Source organism: Notamacropus eugenii, chromosome X (assembly GCF_028372415.1).
Source record: "Notamacropus eugenii isolate mMacEug1 chromosome X, mMacEug1.pri_v2, whole genome shotgun sequence".
NCBI classification, from domain to species: Eukaryota; Metazoa; Chordata; class Mammalia; order Diprotodontia; family Macropodidae; genus Notamacropus; species Notamacropus eugenii.
This window is the reverse complement of record NC_092879.1, coordinates 34,581,333-34,601,512: the sequence shown is the minus strand read 5'-3', so window position 1 is coordinate 34,601,512 and position 20,180 is coordinate 34,581,333. Positions and strand designations below refer to the sequence as shown.

Sequence of the window (20,180 nt, the reverse complement as noted above, 5' to 3'; positions counted from 1 at the left end):
AATAAAGTGTGTGTGTGTGTGTGTGTGTGTGTGTGTGTGTGTGTGTGTGTAAGGGCAGTTGGGTGGCATCACAGTTCATAGAGTGCCTGGTATAGAATCAAGAAGACTCATCTTCCTGAGTTCAATTCTGGCCTCAGAAACTTACTAGCTATGTGACTTACTCTGTTTGCCTCAGTTTCCTCATCTGTAAAATGAACTAGAGAAAGAAATGACAAATTACCTTAGTATCTTTGCCAAGAAAGCCCCAAATGGGGTAACAAAGCGTCAGACACAACTGAAATTGACTGAACAATAGTGAAAAAAATGTATAGTTAAGTTACACCTAAACTTTACATAACAATGAAAAATTTTACAAATGAGACATAAATACCAGTCATTTTTCCAACATTAGGGTGTGTTCAAGGATACTGGGTACATCTTGGATACATGCCTTCAGCGTCTAGGCTTACCTTTTCCTCCTAACTCCCAGGTGTTTTGTGGTGATCAAATGAGAATATATTATGTGCAAGCCTTTCAAAAACTGCCAGGTATTTTATAAATGGTAACAGCAGATCCTGACAGGAGTTTTACTCTAATCAAATGACTAAAATATCGAGTCAAAAATGAGGATCAAAAAACCTTATTACCTTGAAATAAGAAGGGATTTTAGAGATTTACTCTGATTCTCTTTTGAATAGGTGAGGAAGCAGACTCAGAGATGGCATGATTTTCATATGCACTTTCTCACTCTAAGGACAGTGTTGTTTCAGCTTAACATGCTGATCTGTAGTTCTATTTTCCCCCTCATATTTGAATATTGTTTTTGTTTTGGATGGGACATGTCATTTCATCAATCATAGAGAATCCTGATGAGGAAACTCCACTGACAGGCTCTGCAACTTACTATTCTTAGAAAACTACCTAGGACACTGAGTTGTTAAGTGACTTACCCAGTATCACAAAGCCATATGTACAAGAGGCAGAACTTGAACTCAAGTCCCCTTGACTTTGAGACTGATTCCTGATTGTGTCATGATGCCTCTTGTATTAAAAAAAAAAAGTCATAATAAATAGCAAAGTCCCGAGTGCAACTAATATACACATATGTATTAATCATCCTCTGCTTAAGTCATAATGTATGGTTAATATTTTCATTTGTTTGTTTTTGATTATATTAACAAACTAGTGACACCTTCTAACATCTCTTTGGTTATTCAGTCTTCAAAATCACCAAAAACATATACTTATTTATTGCTCTCTCTGAATCCTTTTTGAAAAAATGTCATTGTTTTACATGTTTTGAAAATTCAGCTCTGGGTTTGAATATTCTCCATTGATGTTAATGATGGGAAATTTTGAGTGCACAAATAGAAAAGAAAGTAGAAATTCTAGTTCATGTACATATGAGTCTGCTTCAAAATCATTGACATTATGCAGGAAGCATTGTAGTGGAGCCAGTACAGAAGGTGGAGTCAACAGAGGTCTGACTTGAACTTCTGTCACTGGCAGGAGCGACTTGGATGACTGTGGGCAAATCCCTGACTGTCTGTGCCTCATATTCCTTGTCTGTCTGTCTGTCCATCCATCAATATAAAATCCATGTTGTATATATCTCATAAAATTATTATGTGTATCAGATAAGATAATACAAAAATGGCCGTATTAATGTCACTTATTACTTTACTATACTATTTAGTCATATTAATATATTCATATTAGGTAGGCATAGGATAATAGATTTAGAATTTGAAGGGAATTTAGAGAACGCTTAATATAAGCCCCTTGTTCTGCTGATAAGGTCACATAAGAAATAAGTGACAGAGCCAGGATCACATAGTATCCTGTAATTAGGGAATAGAAATTCCAACTTCCACTTTACATATATAAATGAACAAACAGCATAATTACAGATTAACAGATTAATAAATAGCATAATGACTCTCTACTTTAGCAGAGAAGATAAATTTGTAAATGAGCCACTAGAAAAGTTTGCAGCCTTTCCATGTTCATAAGAAAAAGGGCTTTTTGACTATATTTAAAAATCAGATGTTAACAGTGATATCAAATAGGAAGTTCTCTATGCACATTCCATAAAATTATTACATCAATTAAATTCAAGTGACAGATCTTCCTATTTTCCTTGGTGGTGCAGAGTTTATGAGTTTAGTATATTGGGGGATTTTTTAATGATGAATTAACTCTCTCCCCACCCCATTTTTCTCTGTTCCCTACTCTCCCTCTCTCCCTCCCTCTCTCCCTCTCTCCCTCTCTCTCTCCCCTCCCCGCTTTCTCTCTCTGCCAAGACTAGCCATTCTTTTCAAATGGAACAATTGTTTCAACAAATCAAAGATAAGTTCAGTAGAATGAAAAAATAAAGCACTGAAATTTTGAAATCAATTGCCATGCAATACCTTGTCTCATTTATGCCAGTCACTGCTAGACTTCTTCCACAAAAAAAAAGCCAAACTACTTTTAAGCACAGCCAAATACTTTCATTAAGGAGTTTTCTTTAGATAAATTTAGTTTCTTTATCAGTTTATCACACTCACCAACTTTCCAAGGCACATTGCCAGAACTTACCATGTAGGGCAACAGCAGATGTGACTATGGAGGCCATGGGCCTCCATTCTCTGCCTCCGAATTAGCATGCTTCAGGTTAATGGGCTTCTGGCTTTAACCTCCAGAGTTTCAAATGTATTAGTTATAGTACAGCCCTCACTTTCATTAACACATGCCCCCACACTGCCTGCCAAGGTAAAATATCATGCATTTTCTCCAACCCTGCTCCCTTTAAATATGCTTCAGGATTTAAATTTAGATATTTGAGGCTCCCACTAGACAACAAGTTATTAAAACCTCCACCTTTCCATCAACCATTCTCTTCCTTGCCATTCCACATGTCCTTTTCTACTTCACCAGACAAAATTGTCCAATCTAAATTTCAGCCCAAGTGTTTACTGATGTTCATGCTGAGCTCAAACAGTTAATGCTTCCCTGAGAGAACGGAATTGAAACTGGACTTAATCTAAAATTACAAAATAGAATAAAGGTTTTACATATAAATAAGTAATGCTGGGCACATTCTCATGCAAGCTGTCTTTTTCTTATTTTTTTCATGAAACGAAGTAGAATGGTAAATTGGAAAGACATAGAATTTTATCCTCTATCAAGGAATTTTCCAAGTAAATGAGTATTCAGTGTTGTCTGCCACCCAATTAATATACCTTTTCTAAAACCAAATTTGAAATCCTTAATAAAGCAAAAGAAAATTTGCATTCCTAATGCAACTTTTAACTTCTGATACTTGTTTTCAACTGTGACATTTTCAAACAAGATGTTAGATAAGATCTTAAAAAATATTAATTAGAGCACTATTTTCTACTACTTTCTTTGGTCAACAAAGCACAAAGGTTTTATGCTAGGAACTAAGTATGATTTTCTAGGGCACTAACGTTGCAGTTGACCATTTTTCACAAAACAAATAACACATTGCCTTTATATACTAGAAATTTTTTTCACCTAGTAATATGGTGTTCTATGCTATGTAAGACTATGAGAGTAAGAATTTCAAAATTCTTTCTGAAAATAATAGCCCTTCTTTTAATTTGAAAACAAGAGAAGAATGCTACCTTATTCATTCTTTGTTTCTACCTGGTCTCTTAACAATGACTTCTACTTTATCTGATCTTGCTATTATAAATGGGTCATGGTCTAATGGAAATAAAACTGGACCTGAAATCAGAGGACCTGAGTTCAAATCCAGCCTCTGCTGCTTATCCCTTCAGGCATCTTGTTCATCACTAAGCCTCCCTATACCTTAATTTCCTTTTTTTTTTTTAAATGAGGAATTTGGACTAAATGGTCTCTTGAGATTATGTTTAGCTGTATAGGTAATATCCTATGAGTCTCCTCTAAGCAATAAATATTAAGGAGAATTTACAGTTCTATGGTCCATTAGTAATGTCTGACCTGGGTCAAAATTCCAATGAAAACACTTTTCATAGGACATACTTTCACATCACCTCCTATACAGAGGAGGTTTCATTTCTCTATTGTTGTTGCTCAGTCGTTTCAGTTGTATCTAACTTTTTATCAACCCCATTTGGGGTTTTCTTGGCAAAGATACTGGAGTAGTTGGCCCTTTCCTTCTTCAGCTCATTTTACAGATGAGGAAACTGATGCAAACAGGGTTAAAGTGATTTGCCCATGGTCACACAGTTAGTAAGTATCTGAGGTCAGATTTGAAAACTCTTCCTAACTCCAAGTCAAGTACTCCATCCACTACACCACATCACTGCCCTATTCATTTGTCTATACCTAGATTTGAAATTAATATAATGGTTCTGTGTTATATACCATACATAGAAAACAAAGAATACCACATGTTCTAAGTAGAAAATCTGATTGTGATCCTAATGATATCTCACTTCCCTCCTTTTCCCCTGAAAGTAACATTCCTTCTAAGTTAGGGTAGATGGCCCTATTACCTTTCTCAGGTGACATAAATAGGTTCTGGGGAACTCACATATTCATTCTTCAGTCTGATTAATTAAAACTCTTGGAGGTACCTGGAAATTCTAGCAAATAGCATTAAAGTTGCTTTAATTCATTCATTTTGTTTCTCTGGTAAATAGTCATAAGATGTTTTGATTATCGTACCCTTGGAAGGGCAGCTAGATGACTCAGTGGATAGAGCACTGGGCCTGGAGTCAAAAAACTTGAATTAAAATCCAGCCTCAGACAACTGGTATCTATGTGACCTTGGGCAAGTCACTTAACCTCTGTTTGCCTCATTCCTCTGGAGCAGGAAATGGCGAACCATTCCTATGCTCTTGTTAAGAAAACCCCATGGACATTGTGGTTCATTGGGTCACAAAGTGTCAGACACTACTGAACAAGAGACAACAACTTACCCTTGGATAAACTCTTTGAAAAACAAACCTATTGTAAATAGGAGAAACACAAGGCATTGTCTTGGTCCCTCTTCTATTTTTACTCTATACTGCATTCCTTGATACTCTTTTTAACACCCATGCATTCAGCTATCATCTCTGGTCTCATCATTCCTAGATCTTTATGTGGAACCCTAATCTCTGTACAGAGCTACTGTCTTATATCAGCAACTGCCTTTTGCATATATCAAACTATATAACTTGTGGGTATCTCAAGTGTAATGTGTCTAAAACTGAATTCGTCACCTTTCCCTCAAAATCCTACTCCCCAACTTTCTTTTGCTGTCAAAGTCACAGCCAATCACAGTCATCTAGAGTCTCAGTGACATTCTACATTCTTTACATATTCTCATTCAACATATACAATCTTTTGTCAAAACTTGTCATTTTTTACTTTACAGCATTTCTTATATACATCCCTTTCTCTTTGCTCACCCAAACACATCTCTTGCATATTCCCTCTTACCTGGACCATGGCAATAACCTTCTAGTGGATTTCTCTGCCTCAAATCTCTCCCTATGCCAATTCATCCTTTACTCAGCTGGCAAAGTAAGTTTCCTAAAACTTGGATAGGATCATGTCATTCCACTAATAAGTAAATCAACTTTAAAGTCCTCTGTTTGACATCTAAAGTCCTCCCCTTAGTTTCTCTTCATCTTCTCTAACCTCGTTACCGCTCTTCAAACAAAACACTATTACCAAACTGTATTCATTGGCACTAGGTGTACTCCATTGCTGAAATGCATCCTTCTTCACCTCCATCTCCTTGCTTCCCTGTCCATCATCAAGCAACACTCATCTTAAATCCCACTCAAATCTCCGTTTTTAAGAGGACTTTTCTGATCTCATCCCATTCTGGCCCCTTGTCTTGGAGATTTTACATGCATGTGTGCATTTCTATATCTACACAATATATTTGGTACATATACATATGCATATACAAACACATGTATACCCAGATTACATTATATACAAAACAAGGAATAAGGGAAGGAAAGAGAAAAAAAAAAAGAAGTATGAAAGAATGGAAGGAAGGAAAAAAAAGAGTGAGCATTTACATTGTGCTAAATACTTTTTACAAATATCATCTCATTTGATTCTCACAATCTCCCAGGGAGGTAAACACTGTTATTCTCCACTCTTTACAATTAAAGAGACTGAAGTGAAGTGGAATACTCATGGTCACATAGCAAATAAGTGTCTGAGGCTGGATTTGAATTCAGGATCTCTTGATTCGAGGCCTAGCACTCTATCCACTGCACCATCAACTGGTAAATAATATTGAATTATTTGCATGTTGTCTCCCCCACTAGAATGTGAGCTTCTTGAGGGTAGAAGCCAGGCTTTTTGTCCAGTACTTGTCACAGTAAGTACTTAATAAATGTTTGTTGGCTAATTACTACTCAATTCAGTTAAACAAACATTGAATCTCTATTATGTTCAGGGTTATGATAATTTAAAAAAAGGCAAAAGAAAACCAAAAACAATCTCTTCCCAAAAGGAGTTTACTGGATGATACAGCATATAAATACATATATAGAGAGAGACAAGTAACTAAAAGGTCATTTAAAGAAGAATAAGATATTAACTTGCCAAATTGATTGAGAAAAGCTTCTTATAGAATGCTGAACCTGATTTAAGCCCTGAAAGAAGTTGAGAATTTTCAGAACTGGAATGAGGAAGAATGTATAGGCATAGGCTATAAGGTAAATACTGAGTTCAGTACAGAAAGTAGCCAGTTTGGAGGAATATGATGGATGATTGCTGAGATACCTGGAAAGGCTTGTGTGAAATATGAAAAAAATAGAAAAACTTGTAGCATTATCTTTAAGAAAATTATCTTGGCTGTTCCGTGGAGAATGGACTGGGAAATGGAAAGATTGGAAGTGATCTGAGTAACTGCAGGGAGGTTGGTGCAGTAGCTGGGGGTGAAAGGTAATGGGAGCTTGACCTGGAGCTGGTCAGTGTTTGCATGGAGAGAAGAGGAAAGATTAAAGTGCTCTTGTAGGACAAGACTTAACTGTGGATATTGGAGGGCTGGGTGAGTTTGAATATTTGAGAATAACTCCAAGTATAAATGACTGATGGAAAAAATTACAATTTTTTTTTAAAGAAGAAAAACAGTGCAAAAGGTGACAGGGTTTCTTTTAAACAGAGATTCAGAATAAAACCATTTGGTTGCCTTTTTGCTTGTCAGTTAATTTGCTTTCACCTACTTAGGGTTTGGGAATCACAATTTTGCCACTTGGTTTGTGTTTTTTTCTTCTTTTTAAAAAAAAGTTGCTAAATGTATATTTTTATAAACATGTGTATAAAAAAACAGTCATTGGTGAAAACAAAAAAATCAGATATATGAATGATCTATGCACATATTTACACACATAATTTATGTACATTTAGGCATATGGTTTACACTTTCTTTGATTTTTGTCTGTATATAAATATACTTACGTAAGTACATAATTTTATAACCACCAATGGAAACAAAAAATTAAATTATTATATAATATATGTGTGTGTTTATATGGTGTGTGTGTGTATGTATATACATATACATATACATATATATATATATATATATATATATATATATATATATAGAAATGTTTGTATTATGCAATTATTATATAAATATGCCGCTAGGTGGCGCAGTGGATAGCACACTGGACCTGCAGAGAGTTCTGAGTTCTCTGACATTTAGAAACTGCGTGACTTTTGTCAAAGCATTTAACCTCTGTTAGTCTCAGTTTCCTCATCTTATAAAATCGGGATAATAATAGCAAGTATCTCACAGAGTTTTTGTGAGAATCAAATGACGAAATGATTGTAAAGCACTTAGCACAGTGACTAGTGTATAGTAAAAATAATATGAATGTTCTTTACCATGGGCAAGTTGTTTAATTTCTTCCTGCCCTAGGCAACTCCTGAGACTTCAAGTTGCAACTCAGGGGCTGATATGCACTGGTAGTGGAACACCCGTACAGAGAACTGTCTATATTAATGAAATCTCAGGCTTAGTTGTTTGTTTTTTTTTAAGCTGTAAATAAATTAGGTAAGTAATAAGTTAATATCACTGTGTGTGAACATGCACATTTGAAGGAATTTATGGGCAGCTAAAGTTACTGATTTTTTTTTATTTGCTTGATTTTAATTATGCCCTCTCCAATATACTTACATTCATTCATCCAAGTCTGTCCATCATATTAAAAGTAATCAAGGGAAAGGTGGGACCTGTGTTGAGTGGTAATCTTCTTGTGTTTATATTCATGTCTTCATTAAAAAAAAAAAAGTCAATTTAGAGCAACGTGGGAGTGGCAGCCCTTGTCTTTAAGGCAACTACTGTATAATTGACCTCTTTTTGCATTTAATTTCTCAAGCCTCTAGGAGGCTCAATTTTGAAAATTGAGATACCTGTGGAAGAAACTGTTCCAGACTGGTGAGTAAGCAAATTAGAACTGATAGGGTCATTAGCTTTTGTGGTAAAATTTTAGTCTGGTTATTTCTCACTAACAGACAAGTAAACTGTCAGACCATGTGGTTTCCTGTTTGTTAGACAGAATTTGGCTAAAGGTTACGGATCCCATTCTTAGTGACATTTTCTCTGTTGAGTCGAGGCTTAATTTTCTCAGCTTTAGGGCATTTCTGAAAATGCATTTTTGCCCCTGCTATGAAAGCATGCATGCTGTTTTCCTCTCCCTCCTTGAATGATATAGATCCATAGGTAGGGCCACTAGATGAGAAATCCACGTAGAAACCCCAGCTCCAGCCAGGGAATAAAGGGCATAGGCTCTAATTGCCCATTGTACAGCATCAACGACTATCCGTTTAAACACATAGGGTAATTTATGAAGATAGGCTGGGGAAGAGGAAAATCAATAAAAGAGTTTCTTCTGCATTAAAACTACAAGGCAAACAGAGGAGGAGGGGAGGACTGTAGATATGTTTAACACAGGAGAAAAGCAAATATTTGCTAGAATTGCCAAAGGAAACCAACAGCAGGTATTTAGATGAGAAGTCTGTTGCTGAGCAAGTGCATCGCTTCCCTGTGAAAACTTATTGTGGAAGCATGAAAAGACGGAACACCAATCACATGGAAGACAAAAAAAAAGAGGAAACAGTGAGATCTAACCGTAGATCTTAGTTGAATTTCTATGTTCTATGCATGTACATAGGTACATAGAAGTAATATACACACATATATGTATACATGTATATACAATTTTAACATTTAAACATTTCAAGATTTATGTAAATATGGGTCAGAATTCTTAATCATAGTCATATGATGGCTCAGCTGCCAAGTACATGTAGATATGTGGACATATGTATATAATATATCCTATGTATGATATGCACATATATACACAAGTATATATACACATGCATATATTTTATAACTAACTCATAATTTGACTATAAATGAATATTACAAAAATTTATATTTTTTTCAAAATAGTTAAATATTAAAATTCTTGCATCTTCTCATTCAATTGGAAAAAATTATATTTCCTTTGGTATATGTTTTGTTAGGTAAGTTCACACACATACAAGCACTTTTCCTATACAAAAACATCATCTCATTTTTTCATGTTTTATACAAAAAAATTAATTACCCAAGACTGCCAGATTAAGTATAAAGAAACAACAATTACTTTCCTTTATTATGCTTAAGTGAAAGAAACCATTTTTCTCTTTTGAGCTATTTAGATGAACATTCTGAATTCTCAGCATCTTTTTCATTAAGTATCAAAAAGCGAGTTTCCTCAAAGTATTAGACCTTAAAGAGTTAAATGCTCATATTTTTCATTTGAAGAAAACTGAGACCCAGAAAAGTCATATTATTTAGCTAAAGACAAATTACCAGCTTGTATCAGAGTCCAAATGTAATGATTCTTGTTTTCATTTGTGAAAATTAAAATATTCACTTAATGGATAATGATAAAGTGTTTATGAAAGTATATATTTTTTGTAAACATGTGAATGTGTGTTTGTGTGTGTGTGTGTGTGTGTGTGTGTGTGTGTGTGTGTGGTTGGGAGACTCCAATAACTTTCTTTTCATTTAATTAGAAGTAGAGGTAGATATATCATCTAGTAGAGGAAAGTACTGAACTTAGAGTCCAATAACCTGTGTTTTGTCACTACCTGGTTCATCTTGATTGTTACCTCACCTTTTAGGCCTCTGTTTCCGTATTTGTAAAATGTATGTTCAGCTCAATGGTCTCTATATTTCTTCTAGCTCAGAACTTTAGACCTCTATAATATAACGCTCAGAGTAGAATGACCTAGGGCCCTAGTTTGCAATACAAATCACATCCTTAATAAAGTCCTTATTAGAGAGAATTCCTTGTAACTGATTTACCCACCTAGGCACCACCTGTTCTTAAACCTCCAAAGTCTTTAGCAATGAAAATATGAGGACCCCATTGGAATGCTATGCTTTCCACTTGACTGAATCCTAACTAAAGAAAGTTGAGCAAAAGCTTTATAAGCTAAGATCAAAGAAATTTTATGAGTGGCCCCTTGGGTCAAGTGACAGCTCTTTGCTCACCCAGGTCACAATTCTTGCTTGATTCTAGTCTTCCTAATAATAGATGAACACAGCAATTCAGCCTCATGAGGCAGCTTTGTTAGCTAAGTTCATTTCAAGTTTTGGGTCAGCAAATGAAGCATTAAGCTTTTCTATGATGCCAAAGTAAAAACACCAAGCTCTAGGCACTTTGAGTGATTTGCCCACTCTAGGGATCTGCACTGAGAGGGGCCCCAAAGGTCTTGAATTTACCACTTGTAAACATCCTTCCTATCTGATGCTGATCTGACACAAGGCTTCTAACACGCCACAAGAGCAAATGCCAAGAACCAGAATTATGTGGTGCTGGCAGTATGGAGGAAGTGTTGACTGGCCTGAATTTTGGCATATTCTGGCCCATGAGAAACAGTGTCACTTCTTTGAAATCCCAACTGTCAGTGAAGATTGTTCTGGTAGTAGATTCAGTAGGTAAATATGTATAAATCCCAAAGCATTTAAAGCCAAATCTGTGTGTTGATTGGCAAACTGAAAAAGGAGTTAAGGCTCTTTTACAGTAAAACATGACACTTAGCAGAGAAAAAGGAGCAGTAGACATAAAGTCCATCCTGGAAAAGGGACTATGGGGACTGAGAAATATCTGTTGAAGCCTGTCTTATCAAGATGGGGCAATATTTTTTTTTCAAGTTGACAGTTTCAGTCACACAAAAAGCTGCATTAGTTTTGTACTTACTAAATGCCTGAATCCTAGTTCTTATATATGCCAGCTGTGTGAGCTTGGACAAGCGAGTTTCATATTTGTTTCAGTCTCCTCATCTATAAAAAGGGAGAAGAATAATACTTCCCCTGCTTGCTACCCAGAATGTTTGCAAGGGAAGTCGTTTGTTCACCTTAGCACACTAAATAATCATAGGTTATTCCCTTCCTGTATATTTATTGGACATTTTATCTTTTCACGACCTCTGGAAGTTTTGAACATCTGCATGTTTTACCTGCATTAAAGTTGCAGCATAAATTAAAAGTCAATCATCAATCATCATTAATTATCTGTTTGACTGATGTGCGCATTTTCTTACACTTTAATCTTCATTAGCGGGTAGGAAAGAAAATATCCCAGAGGGTATGCTGCATGTGTTCCCGTGTTTTACTTATGTCTCTCTGGAGTTCTTAACAGCTCAGAAAAAATTGCCTTCTTCAATAGGAAACATATGCCACCAGGGCTTTTTAGCTGAATGCTTCAGATTAAATCAAAAGGCCCAATGCAAGCAGCCATGGGCCAAGCAGAGATTCATGTCTTTAAATCTGTGATCCTGGTGATACGCTGCTTGACTGCCTTCCACAGCACACGAACTGGGCCCTGAAGGATTTCCTCCAAATTGCACGCATGTGCTCTGGATGAGACACATTTTCTTTATCCCAAATGTTTTTTCTTTCTTCTTGTGAGTCAGTGTGCTCTTTGGAGCAACAGTATCTCTTAAGAATGCCATTAGCTTGCTTAAGTTCTTGATACATATCTCAATCTTCAGTGAGTAGCTCTGGGTTCAGAAAATGCTTTGCAATTGGACTGACTGAAATGTTGAAATGGTGCTTTGGCTAGGTATGTTTGAAAAACAGACTTACCTAAAGAGTGCTTCCAAGCCTAAACTATTAGCTATTATAGTATATTTATTTCACATTTTACTCCATAATATTAAGTGGAGGAGGGGGCGATATTCTGAGAAATCGTGGAATATATAAGTCAGATCCTCAGATGACCAGAGCTTTGTGATAGCTGCAGACATGAATCAGAAAGCTGGAGCGTAAAGAAAACATTGACTTGGGGCTGAAATGACCTGAATTTAAAGATTCAAGTTCTATCTCTAACATGCCCTAAGTGCATGACTGCAAACAAAACAATTCTTTGGATATGATTTCCTTATCTGTAAAATGGGGGCAGGAGTTGTATTTACCTTGTATGGTTCTTGTGAGGAACGAACTTGCCAAGGGTACTCTCTGGGCAGTCTCATCATCACTCATGGGTTCATTGATTACCTCTATGTGGATGATTCTCAAATATGTACATTAAAATAAAAACTAATATTTAAATAGTGCTTACTATGTGCTGGGCTTTATATTAAGTGCTTTATAATTATTATGTCAATTGATCTCTACATCAAACCTGGGAGGTAGGTGCTACTATCATCCCCATTTTACAAATGAGGAAACGGAAGCAAACAGAGGTTAAGTGATTTCCCCGCACAATGCTAGTAAGTGTCTGAGGCTAGATTTGAATTCAGATCTTCTTAATTCTAAGACTAGTGATCTATCACTATGGGACCCCCTGGGTACCCATAGTTTTTCTTCTGAATTTTATTCATACTTAAGATGCCTGCCAAGTGTTTCTGGATGCCTTATAGGTATCTCAGATTCAACATGTTCATAACTGTGTTCATCTTCTCCCACTCCCATTCTTTTAAGCCTCTAAGTTTCCCTGTTTCTCCTGATGACATGACCATCACTTGAATCCAATTGGTGTGTAATCTTGGAGATTCCTCTGAGCTTCCCATCTTCCATATTTGACATAGTTAATCATTTACTAAATCATCAAATTCCACCTCAACAAACCTTCTTACATCAGTCAATGCCCTTCTATCTACCCATAGAAACACCACCCTAGGTCTGACTCTGATTGCCCCATGCCTGGACAATTGAACTAATCTCCAAACTGGTCTCCCTATTTCAGTGATTCTCCTACAATTCAACCTCCACAGCTCCAGAAAGAATCTCCATAAAAAGGCACATGCAGAGAATAAACATGGTATGGTGGAGAGCAAGCTAATCCTAGAGTCAGGAAGACCTAGATTTCAAATTCTAACTCTGATGCATGACCTGAATGAGGCCAATTTGAGTCTCCTAAAGGGCTTGCATGACCTTGGGCAAGTCACTTAACTTGTCAATGGTCCAGTCAGTTCTCTCACACTATAAATTACAAAGCAGATGCCTCTCTGCTCTGGAAGAGGGAATTTCTTCACTAAGAGTTTCCTAAACTAGCAAAATCATGCATTCAGTACAAAAAAAAATCATAGATATGAACAAGACACTACCCTGCTCAAAGGGGCAGCTAGGTGGTACAGTAGATAGAGCACTAGCGCAGGAGTCAGGAGGACCTGGGTTCAAATCTCACCTCAGACACTTGACACTCACTAACTGTGTGACCTTGGGCAAGTCACTTAACCCCAATTGCCTCATCCTAGGTCATCTCCAGTCATCCTGATGAATATCTGGTCACTGGATTCAGATGGCTCTGGAGGAGAAGTGAGGCTGGTGACCCTGCACAGCTCTCCTTCACTCAAAACAAAGTGATGTGCAACTCATGTCATTATTTCTCTGATGACATGGTCTTCAGTGACTTGAGGTTAAATTGCAAATTCTAGTTTTACATCTAAAAAGTAGCAAAAATGTTCTGTAGTACTCTACAATCTGAGTCTCACCTACCTTTCCTGATGTCTTTCATACAGCTCTCCTTCACAAACTCTGTTTTAGGCAAACTGTGCTACTAAAAATCTGTCCCTTCCCCACTTCAACTACCACCACATTCTTCTATCTGTACCAATTCATGTAAGCCATTCATTTCCCATGCCTGGAATGCTCTCCCTTCTCACCTCCATTCCTCAGTATTACAATGTTCCTTCAGTGCTCAACTTACCCACCACCCTCTTAATGAAGCTTTTCTTGGTCTCCCTAGCTAGTTGTGTTCCCCCCTTGCTCATTTTTTTGGTGTGACAAAGTTTATTGGTTCCTAGAAGACAAGGTATGGATAAAATGAAAAGTCCAAAGTGGGACTGTGGCAAGACAGATAATCCTAGTTAAGAGGCAATGGAGAATGCCTCCATTTTTCAGCAAATCATTCACCTGGGCCTTTGGGTCTCCTCAGAGTTCTTCAGGATGATATCATATAATACAGCATAAGTATTTCAGATCTCCATGACCTTCAGCCTTGTCTCTCCATACTGTGCTTTATCCAATTCCTGAACCAGCTGTCGGTAGCCAACCACACTTGACTGCTTTGCTACTTTAGCCACTCCTTTCAGAGAAGTACTTTGAGATATGGGTTTGGAAGCCACCAGCATAGTTCTGAGCATTAGTCATCAGCTCAAATACCTTCTCCTGGACAGCTACTCCAAAGCTGTTCCCATTCTCAGTTCAGGGCACCTGTAACTGCAGTCCATGGAAACCAGGTTAAGCTGTTCTTTCACATCTTTGATCTCAGGTTTCAGCTGCCCCAGAAGGGTCATGATCTTCTCAATGCAACTTACAGGCCCACAAGGAGGACTTTTATCTTCATCTCTCTGTTTTTTCTTTCCATCCTTATCATCCTTCTCTTCTGGTTTCCAGCACTCTTCCTTCTCTTTTGCTTTGGCTGGTTCAGGGACTGAAGTGTCCAGGGAGCCCTTGAGGAGACTCAAATTGGCCTCATTCAGAGATGGGTCCTTCAGCTCCGAAATCTTCACAGAAAAATAGGGTTCCAAGTATACTGTCTGCATGAACACCTAACTCCTTTCGAAACAAATCTACCTCGACTTGGGCTTCAGGTCTGACACTGAGGGTGACCGTGGCAGGGGGATTAATGGGACAGACTGAGCAGTGAGAGAAGAGTAAGGAGGGAAGGACCCCCTTGCTCAGTTTTTTGTTTTAGCATACTAATTTTTATATGTGTTTATATGCCCTCCCCTCCCAGGAGAATGTAAGTTCCTAAAGGCAAAGACCAAATGATCCTTGTTATCTTGGACCTAGAGCTTTACACATATTAGGTGTCAGATAAATGTTTGTTATATTGAATTAAAGTACTAGATAAATAGGTTTATTACTATTAGAAGTGTTCTCTGTCTCTTTCCCCCTCTTTTCCCCTTCCCCTCTCTATATCTTAGTGTTTATTTCATAATCACAGACTATACTGCATGCTAACCAGATTTATAGAGAGAAGAGGAAATTTAATTCCACATAGTGTTTCAGCAAGTGAGAATAAGAACAGACTAGGGTGGAGGTAAGGGGTGCTCTCCCCATCTACATGGTTTGGTGTTTAAGATAAAAACCATCAGCTATGGCAAATTTCTTACTGTCTTACCATTCAAGAAGTGAAATGCGCCAAGGCTTCCACGGTGTCCTTATAGCAAACTGGGACCTATTTGTGCTGGACTCAGTATTTGCCTTGGTCAAGTGTACTTTAGCATGAAGTTTTCATCAGCGAATTTCTCCGTATAGATGGAATTGCCACCAAGGCTATTACGATGTATGAGCTGTGGCACGTGAAACCACTAGTGATAGTATGAAAAGTTTAATCCTTGTAAACATATCCCCTCTTTTCAGTGGTCAGAGTAAATTTATTTTGTCTTTGGAAACTTGCCTGCAGAAAGGTTGAAAGTAATTTGACCCAAGGATTTTTCATCAATAGTAATGTAGCAGATACTCTAGCATGGAGTTGGCCATGGTCATGGATGATTGGGCGGGGGTGGCTCAGACGCAGCTGTAGCTACATTTGTATGCTGTTAGAAGATCTAGTCTCCTGATAATAGTACCTGAAAAACAGCCTCAACTGGTTATTCTTCCTTCTACCTAAATAAAACCTGAATATCCCAATCACAGCCTGCTACAAATAGCCAAGTATATCTTTCACAGGAGATGGTGGAGTAGAAGACTCAGGATCAGTCTGATGTTCAGTCCAGATTGTGCTTCCAGAAGCAATTGGAGGCACTACTGAAAAAAATCAGAAATTTAGCTGCACAAGGTTGTAAATTTTCTCAAACATATTGGACTTCCTTTTTCCCCAACACTGACTATAGTGTCACATCAGTGATATAGTCATTCTATAGAAATCATAATGTGTACCTTTGAATAGAACTTATTTAATTTTTTAAACAGAATAAGATTACTTTTATTATCTGATTTTATGCTTTTCAAATCTTTTGACACAATTAAGATAATCTTATAAAATTATTCCATTGCACGATGATTAATTGGGCTAATCTTCCAGTAAGATCCGTAGATCTATGGTGGAGAATCCAAGTTCAAATCCTGTTTCTTACTTGTGAAACCTTGGGAAGTCACTTGATTACCCTTCATTTATAAAATGAAGCAAAGTACACTAGTGAATGTCTGAGGTCTATTCCACAGTTCCATATCTAGGTTACTGTGATCTGACAACCTCTTCTTCTCATAAGTTTGTGAAATAACACTTATTAGGGGGGAAAATGTTCTTCCAGTCCATCTTGAGTCAGGATCAGAAGTATAATGTGTATTTCTTACTAGAACATAGATTATGCTAAACCAAGTAAAGAGAAATAAAAAAAAAAAACCACAAAGATCCACCCCCGAACTACCACCACCACAACAAAAAAAAACAAGGAACAAACAAAAACTTAGAAAGGTTCTGATTCTTTGAAGAATTGTTACCTCCTGTGATCTAGTCTGGTCTTGCAGCTTGCCCAACTTTGAACCCAGTTTTGTCTGTATCACTGCATTACTGTGGTATTCTGGGTTTGTGGTATAGACATGACTCTTGGGAACAGAATTCAAATGTACTTGGAGCCTGAAATGAATTTTCATAGAATAAAAGTCAAAGCTACAATAGACCTTAGAAGTCATATAATCCAACATCACCATGGCATAAATATGGAAACTCAGCTCTAGAAAGTTTAACTGACAACCAGGGTCACATATGTACTAAGTAGGAGAGCTGAGATTCTGTTTCAGGTCCTCTGATGCCAGGGTCAGCACGCTGTCCTGGTAGTACAATCCAAGGACTTATCAAAAGAAGAGAATCCAGTGATCATTGTACAAACATCCAATAACAGTAGAGTTCTGATTTGTTGATCTTGTGCAGTGTCTTTTTGCAAATGAGTTCAAAACCCCAGGGTCAATAGCCTGAACATGTATTTGCATAGCACGTTATGTCTAATAAAATGCTTATCTTGGAACAGTTTATGAGGTAGGTAGTGTAAGTATTCTAATCACTATCTTTCTGAGGCACAGAGGTGACTTTTCCAGAGTCCCACACATTTCAAGTGTATATTGTAGCTGAGAGGCCATTTGTGTTGTTTCCATACATCATGCTGCCTCTTTAAAGCAGTCAGTTTTGTTTAGTGCTTGGTAATACTTGGTTCTTGACAACCTTCTGTAGTAGGTGATGCAAATATTATCATCCCCTTCTAAGAATGAGGAAACTGAGGCTTTGAGGTGTGAAATGAGTCGTCAGTGATCGTATCACCAGCCAGTGCCTGAGCGCTGAGATTTCTTGGAAGGTCTCCTAATTTCAGTGTTCGCTATGAAGACCCCTTATACCATTCTCGGTACATTTGCCATTTTTCCATGAATTTTGAAATTTGATTTGCTTTCTTAAATGATATCTCTTTAAAAGTAAGTTGACAAGAAAGTATCCAAATTTGTTAATTTAATGCAAGATCAGAGATCATAGGAGGTAACATTGTTCTTCTCTGAAGAATCAGATACCTTCACAGAAGCTCTCCCCTCCCCCATATGCCATAAAGGAGCTTTAACCTTCAAATGTATAAGCTTCCTTTGGCTGATTGATGTGCTCTGAGCAAAGCTCCACAGAATAACATCCTACAGGATTCAAACAGTATCATGTAAGAGCTCACTCATCTCCGAAGACCTTTCATTTGATAAAAGGGGGAAAGGAAACATTTCTTTGTTGGGTATCTTTTTTATTCCTCTTGCCCTGTTGTGTTGTACTCTCAGGATTACACTTGTTTAGATAATGTAGACAATGGTAGTAATCTTCCTAGTAATCCATGACATATCTACTGTCTTAAAATCATTGAGATATTCCTTCAGAAAGATGTGTAGCCTGAGGCAATTCAGTGTGAAAATCTTGATGAAAAGGTAGCTTTTAGACATTTGGATAGTTCGTTATTTTAAGAAGATGATTTTTCACTTCTAGATTATGAATCTAATAGATGGAACTGTATATCACCCTATGAAAATCTATTTGATGAGTCAATGAGTATGTAGTGTGTAAATTAACTTGGTGGCCCATTTCCTATTGGATAGATCAGATTGAAGTTCTTCCCCTCTCCCAACAGAACATACTGAACAAAAATGTTCAGTGTCTGAGATGACAGGCAAAGAAAGGTTTAAATGGGTTGGAAAAAAATTAATTCTCTAAAAAAAAACAAAACAAAAAACAACATATTCCCTCCATTTCAAGGATAAAAGAAAGAAGTCTGCAGTATTCTACAGTATATATCCTGACTTATCTGTGTATAAAGGGGCCACTTGATTCTTCAGTTCTGAGCATGTTTTATGCATTAAATTTACTTTTGCAAAACCCCAAAGTTATTCTTGTCCATATCTCTCAGTTTGACTGATTAATTATCTATGGTTCCCCAGCATATTCCATGATCACAGTAATGTTCTTTGGAGATATAATTATCAAAGAGCATCCCTTGGTTAGTATGGTACATGAGAAGGGCATAAATAATGGAACAGAACAGGAGGCCATTAATTTTTTCTGTTTTGTTTTCAGTGCTGGGAGGTTGATTTACTAGGTAGGGGATATGGGGTGTGTGGGGGAGGGGGAGGTGTCAGTGTGTAAGAATTTTACAGTGTTCCTTTCAGCCAATCCATCTGTTTGGACTGGGAACCCTGCAGCCCTGGCAAACCTTGAAGGCTTTAGTACATTCATTTTGGCTTGCCAAGCCTTGGGTATTTCAGGGGCTCAAATAATTCTAATCCTGAACTAAATATATGTTTTCTCAACATCAGATGCTCAGAAAAAAATGATTGGGATCTGATCCTTCTAGACTGAGCTTTAACCTATTATTTAATGCATCTGGGTTTTTTTCAAGACTCAAATGTTAGGACATCAAAAGTAAAACTAGTAACTGCTAATGAAAGATTTTAAAGGAGCAGAGAGCAAACAGCAAGGCGTTCAAAACATGTATGTCTCTGACTTTTGTCAGGGTTGAAAAGAGTTGACTGAACTGAGATAATTACGACGCAGGTTGGTAGACCCCAATTGTACATCAAAGGGTCTCTTCTGTCTCCCAAACCATAGGAACATGGAACTATGAGGTCCACATCAAGAAAATCCTATGTAGCCATTTGCTTTGTAGAATCCTGTTGCTCATTTGCTCTTTGCTTGTGTTTGGGGAATCTTGAAGGGGGTATTTTTATGACTTGAAGATGTCTTAGCATGGGAATTTTAGAATAAAATCATGTTTTAACAACTTATTCAGCTGTGATGTGATATTTCAAATACAGAGCTAAGGGCTTTGGCCTGGCAGGAGTTTTTACCACATACTAATGGGAGCAGCCAGGGTTGGCGGCCTGTGGCAGAAATGAACGGTTCACAATGTCATTCTGTAGAACTCCCCCTGGGTAATTAAGTGGTGTACTGCTCCAGTCTGCTAAGGAACTGTCAGCCATATGGCCAGTATGGCGTTGTTCTCTCAAGTGGAGGAGAAAGAGTAACATGAGTCTTAACTAGGAGAAAATTTGGAAGAGGTCTGTTTTCTAGGTCTTACATTCTGTTTTTCCATCTGGTTCTGGTTCAGATTATTCAATAGTGGTTTTACCACATTGATTCCAAGTTAAGTGTTGTTAGTACAGAAAAGACAATGTGATATGATAGAAAGATGCTAGACTTAGAAATTAGAAGGATGGAGGGTGAATTCCTAGTTCCACAATTTACTAGGCATGATCTGGGATGATTGTGAAAAAAGTTATG

General features: G+C 37.3%; 1 pseudogene; it reads right to left on the bottom strand.

Annotated features, from left to right (window-relative positions):
- Window positions 1-14,409: 14,409 nt before the first annotated feature.
- Window positions 14,410-19,879, bottom strand: LOC140516298 (proteasome activator complex subunit 1 pseudogene; annotated as a pseudogene).
- Between the last annotated feature and the right edge of the window lie 301 nt (window positions 19,880-20,180).